The sequence below is a fragment of the Staurois parvus genome, unplaced genomic scaffold (genome assembly GCF_062004578.1).
Source record: "Staurois parvus isolate SC_StPar_1 unplaced genomic scaffold, SC_StPar_1.0 ptg000034l, whole genome shotgun sequence".
NCBI classification, from domain to species: Eukaryota; Metazoa; Chordata; class Amphibia; order Anura; family Ranidae; genus Staurois; species Staurois parvus.
The window spans coordinates 930649-937355 of record NW_028317830.1 but is presented as its reverse complement, the minus strand read 5'-3'; positions in this window follow the sequence as shown (position 1 = coordinate 937355).

Sequence of the window (6707 nt, the reverse complement as noted above, 5' to 3'; positions counted from 1 at the left end):
TGGGGTCTGACGCCGCGCCGTCACGGTCACGACTTTACATAACAGTCTGACATGTTATCCAGGAAAGGGTGCAAAGATCAAGGCAATATCAATATTACAATTAAAAAAATAAAACAAAGTAATCACTTTACATACCAAGATCAAATCTGAACTGAGCTTTGAGCCTACACGAAGGTTCCTCAACAATGATTAGACTTCTAAAACCTGAGCTGAAGACACCTCTTGTGTAGCCATTATCACACAATGTGTTACGTTATAAATCAATGCAATGTGGCCAAAGAAAAGTCCACTGTTGAATCATGGGGGAGCTCTGTCTGGTGGGGAAATGGAGGATTCAAATGTGCTTTTACTCTCCCTTACAATAAATGAGCAGATCACCCTTCTAGTGTGAGTTCAGCCTCAATGCAACTGAGAATTTTTTAATTTCTGTAGTAAGTAGGAATAAGCTCAAAGATCAGCCCTAACTTTGGCCATTCAGGCATTTGTGCAACGGCAAGACTTTTTACCTGTTTGGTGCGTGCTGAACATTGTATAGTATTATTATTATTATACAGTGTTTATATAGTGCCAAAGGGTTTGCTCAGTGTTGTATATTATAGTGGGGGACAGAACATGAGACAATACAGTACAATACAATACACGAGGGGTTCGAGGGCCCTGCTCTTTTGAGCTTACAATCTAGGAAGTATAGTAGAAGTAATTCTACTGCCACTATCTATGACAGCTTCCTGACAAGGGTTGCTAAGGAAGAGACGAGTGTCAGAACCCATTGAATCTTTAGCAACCATTGACATCACCTAGCTTTGTTTATTTACTGGCTGGGAATCCCTATTCATACCTATCCATATAAACAAAGTGGCAAAGATTCAGATGACATCATTGTCCAAATATGGCTACATTCCTTCTTTAGTCAATGACATCATGAGAAAATAGCTGGGGTTGGTGTTTTAAAAGAATGTAGTAAGTAGGATGTGAAGACTGGTCAGTTCTGGCCACAGACAGAGACATGGTCATCAAACAGGGAAAAGGTTTGGTCCAGGCAGCAGGCAGAAATATGGTCAATAGACAGACTAGGGGATTCACTAATGACAAATCAATCACTGTCGGGGGGTGGAGCCTGACCATGGCGGCTGAGGAGGGCTCGATGTAGCAGCTCTCTGACATGCTCTGCTTTCTGACCTCCCCAGGAACCCTCGTGATGAAGGAGATTGGTGGGGTGAGACCTACCTCTGTTTGAGGGGTCTCAGCGGATCTGTGGCTGTCTTCTGGTGCGGTGGACCTGGAGTGAGAGACTGAGTTTGGCCTGTCCAGGGCCCGGCAGGGACACTGTGCTGGGTTGCCGGGAGACGGGGAGGCACGGCGTGACCACGTGGTCAGCCGCTGAGGCGTGCTGGGAGGTGTGGATGCCGGTCGGCGTCCTGTGGAGAGAAAGAGGCGCCGGTCCTCTCCTCGGTTCGTTATCTTGCTTATTGTCAAGGCCGAAGAAAAACCTAATGCCCTAGTCTTGTATCAACGACCAGAAATGACTCTGAGAAATCCCCCTGAGGAATGAACTGCTGAAAGGATTGACATCTGAAGCCTGGAGCCATCTCGCAAGAAGAGAAGAGCGAGGAGGGTGAGTGAGACTGGCTGAGGCTTGATATATGTCAAATGTTACACTGTGCTGTTTAGAAAAGCAGAAGGTGAAGGAGTATATATATATATATTGTGACAGTGTGGCGATCTGTCACCCTGGATTCTCAACAAGGCAGGTTGAGGGGCTCCAGGGTAAAGGTTTGATATGGAGGAAAGTGGCTTTTCACTTTCCTCCTTTGTTTGTAAGGTCCATTTTGGGAGCTGGAGCCTGGAGATTTCAAAGCGATTTGGGAGGGATGAAATCTCCAATCCTGGGACCAGGTTTTGGGATAGGCCAGGAGACTGATTGCACAGGTGTGTGCAGGCCTTTAGAGAGAGTCAGGACCAGGGTTCTGGGCTCCACCCCGGCAGCTAGGAGTCAGGAGGGCTCCACCCCGGCAGCTAGGAGTCAGCAGGGCTCCACCCCGGCAGCTAGGAGTCAGCAGGGCTCCACCCCGGCAAACGGAGTCAGGAGGGCTCCACCCCGGCAGACGGGAGGTCTCTGCCTTGGAGTCAGGTGGAAGCCAGACTAGCTGTGTGCTAGTGGCTATAATTTGGGAAGTGTCTGCAGGAGACTGACATTGAACTGTGTGTAAGCCAGGAGGCTGAATCTTTGTTTTGTTGGTGGATACCCCTGCGTGGGAAGCATTATGTTTGAACTTTCATTTAAATAAAAGTGGGCTAAAAAGGCCCTGAAAAAGAAAGCGAGTAGCTGTTTGCGTTTCAAAGCTCTACCACGTTGAAGCGAGTTCCCACAATATATATAACCTTTTTTTTATAAAGGAGAATAAGAAAAATAAAAGTGCTAAAGGAAGTGGGCTCAAAGGTTCCCAAACTGGCACAATTAAGAAATATACGTCCCAGGGAAATGTGACCCCAGAAAGGCCCCAAGGCATAAATGAAAAAGGAGAAGTGGATTTCAGTCTGGAAAATAGCCCTAGACTATCGTTGGGCTTGAATGTTAGCAGTCAACAAATATCAGGAAATATGGAGATGAAAGAGCTTGAAAGAGAACTACAAGTACCGAATAAAAAAGAAATGGCAGAAAGGTTCAAAGAATTAGAGAAAACAATAAAGCAAGAAATGGCAACTATTCAGAATGATCTCGGGCAGCTGTTAATGAGAGTGGAAGAAACGGAGGTGAAAGTTAAAAAACAGGCCCAAGACATTTCTGAATTAGAAAAGAAGATAATCAAAATGGGGAAAGTTCAGAAAAAATTGCTTTATAAGGTAGAGGTACAGGAAAACAGGGACAGGAGGAGCAATCTTAGGATACGAGGGATCCCAGAGATTCCAAAAGGAGAAGTATTGCAAGAAGTAGTATGTAAAATCTTAAACTCCATAATGGACAGATCTGATATAGAAGTGACTAAATTAGATGGAATTTTTAGAATAGGAAAATTCCAACAAAGCATTAGGAAGGAAAAATCGAGAGATATAATTGTTAAATTTCATAAGTATCGGGATAAAGAGGAAATTTGGAGGAAGATAAAAGGAAGAACAACAATTAAGTATGGAGAAATAGACATTCAGATTTTTGTAGACCTAACATCTGAGACTTTGTGGAGAAGGAGATCCTTGAAACCCCTATTAGAGCAGATGAGAAACCAGAACGTGCATTATAGATGGGGGACCCCAGAGTGCCTAATAGGATAGAAAAATGGAGTTACAGCTTATTAGAGATTTCCTGAGGACTTGAGAAACTTCTGTAATAGACTTGAATTGCAAAGAATGGAAATTGCTGGATGGTAAAAAAGAAGAAGATAGAGAAATTAGAACTATAAGAAAAGAGGATTGGCAGCTTGTTAGGGGGGGAAGGTAGGGGGGAGGAGGAGGGGAAGGGGTCCCCTTCTCTCCCTTGTGATTACCGGTCTTAGGGATCTGTGGAAACTTATTGAGTCAATTAGATAGCTTTGGGTAATTGGGGAGGTTGGAAAGAGGGAGAGCCGTTCATGGGCGGAGTTTAGCCCCAGGGATTAAATCGAAGGTGGGACTGGGCCCACAAATGATGGGGAGGGAGGGAGTGGATAGGAGGATGGGAGGGGGAGGGGTATTGGGGTCAACTTACTGCATGATAGAAGGAGATATAAAAGCAAGGAATAAGGAAGAGCATGGATGGAGGAGAAGAGGGGAGATTTAAGAAGGATGGAAGAAATACAGTTTATAACTTATAATGTAAATGAGTTGAATTGCCCTGGGAAAAGATTTAGGCTATTTAAAGAGCTACAACATAGAGCATCTTCAGTGGTTTTTTTTCAGGAGACGCATTTTGAGATAGAGTCAAATGTTAAGTTAAAATCTAGGTACTACCCGGAAAGGTACTATGCAGATTCCCCGATTAAGAAAGCAAAGGGAGTAGCAATAGGGTCTGCAAAGAATATTAGGTTCCAGCTGGAGGATAGGAAGATGAATCTGGATGGGAGAGTTTTGTTTTTAAGAGGTAAACTACAAGAAATTGAGTGTACAATGGCTAATATTTACTGTCCAAACAAAAAGCCGGAGTTATTTTTGAAAAGTGTGCAGAGGAAGCTGATGGACTTTAAAAAAGGCCACTTGATTTTGGCTGGAGACTTTAATTTTTGTATGGATCCACAAAAAGATGCATCCTCTTCTGCGCAGAGGGAGGGGTGTAGGGCTCTGAGATTATTGAAGAAAGAAATACATGAGTGTCAACTGGTGAATATCTGGAGAATTACACATATGCATGATAGAGACTATACCTTCTTCTAAAATGTTCATGAAATGCATTTGAGACTAGATTATATATTGATAGACCATCAACTCATTGAGTTTGTGGTTGAGGTAGAAATAGAAGCAATGTCTTTTTCAGATCATGCCCCTGTCACAATGAAAATGGAGTGGGCAAGGAGGGCGGCAGGAGTTCTAGGATGGAAGCTGAATGAGGCACTTCTCCTAGATAAAGATATTGCTCAGAAGATTGGGGAAGAGATTAAGCAATTTTTTTAAGGAGAATGAGACAGGAGATGTGTCGATAGCCACAGAGTGGGAGTCTCATAAGGCCTATATAAGAGGAATGTTGATTGCGATTGGGGCAAGAAAGAAAAAAGAAAGAAGAGAGAAAGTTAGTGGGCTTTTAAAAGAAATATGTGACCTGGAACAGATACACAAAAATAGAATAACAAAAGAAATAAGGCAGAAGGTAATAAAAAAGAAAGAAGAACTAGAGACTTTGATGGAGGAGGAGAGGAGAAGAGTCTACAATATAGCGTTAAGTGAGAAGTATAGATGGGGAGATAGACCAGGAAAATATTTAATGAGAGCCTTGAGGAAAAAGAAAAATAGGAACTACATAGAAAAAATAAAAAGCTCCAAAGGTGAACTGGTCCATTCAACTAAAGAAATTGCTAAAGTATTTATGGAATATTATAGAAAGTTGTACAATATTAGCCCCCATGACTCTTTAAAAAATACTGAAATTGAAACTGAGAGGACTCAAAAAAGAAAGATATATCTGGAGAATGCGGGCCTATCGAAATTAAGCGAAATACAACTGAATTCCCTAGATGCAGAAATTACTCAGGAAGAAATAACAGCAGCATTAAAAAGCACAGTGTCGGGGAAAAGTCCAGGACCAGATGGTTACACTGTGAGGTACTATAAAAAATACAGTGAACTATTAATACTTAAGCTCAGAAGATATATGAATGCTTTGGGAGGAGGGATGGAAGTAAGAGGAGAATCTCTACAGGCCCACGTGGTGCTTATCCACAAGGAAGGAAAAGATGCTTTTCAATGTTCAAGTTATAGACCTATTTCATTACTGAACACGGATACTAAGTTATATGCAAAGGTCTTAGCAAATAGATTGAAGGAATTTATACCCGAATGGATACATGGGGATCAGGTCGGCTTTGTTCCAGGGATAGAGGGCAAAGATAATGGGTTGAGATCTCTGATGCTCATTCACAAAAGTAGAAAAGGAAAAACTCCAGTGGTGGTGCTCTCAATTGATGCCGAAAAGGCATTTGATAGAGTGGAATGGGGCTTCATGATGGATACCCTGGAAGCCCTAGGGATCGGAGTCAGAATGAGAGAGTGGATAGGAAAATTGTATAGGAAACCCTTCGCAATTATTATGGTAAATAGGGAGAGGTCGGAACCCATTAAGATGTCAAATGGAACAAGACAGGGCTGCCCATTGTCCCCAATGTTATATGTTCTGTCATTGGAACCCTTGTTGTCAACAATTAGGAATAATATAGATGCAAAGGGAATTCAGATAGAAGATATAGAACACAAAGTGGCTGCCTTTGCGGATGACTTGTTATTCTATGTTGGGAATCCCAGGATAACACTCCCAAATTTAATGAAGATGCTGAAGGAATATGGGGAATTATCAAATTTAAAAATTAATCCAACAAAAACTGAGATTTTAAATATAAATATTTTAAAAAGTGAAAAAGAAAAGATACAAAAGGAATCCCCTTTTATATGGAAAGAAAGAGATATAAAATACTTGGGAGTAAAACGTACTGCTTCATATAAATATCTGTATAAATTAAATTATATTTCACTGTTAAACAAGATCAAGGAGGAATTAAAAACATTAGAAGGAGGAAACCCGACATGGATAGGACGTGTAAATCTGGTAAAAATGGTAATCGTACCCAAAATCCTATATAGGTTTCAAATGAATCCAATTAAACTCCCAGAAGCCTTCTTTAAAGCAATTAAAAAAATGATAACAAGATATATATGGAGGAACAAAAAACCAAGAATATCCCATGAACTGCTAAGTAGGAACAAAGAGAAGGGTGGATTGGGGGTACCAGATTTTAGAAGATACTACAAAGCAGTAATATTGCCGAGAATTTTAGATTGGACGTATAATTATGAGAAAAGTTGGGTTAAAATTGAAATAAACTCAGTGGAACCAATCTAAGTAAAGTTATATGGGTACCAGCACATGACTAATGCACCATAGATAGGCTTGTCCACTCCTACTTCCACCATTACCTATCCATACCACTCCACACCCCCTTAACCAAATAAACTTTACAAAAAACATGACACCATTTGGAGTAAATGGCCAACATGGCCTTTTATTAACAACTTCACATTTTAACATACAT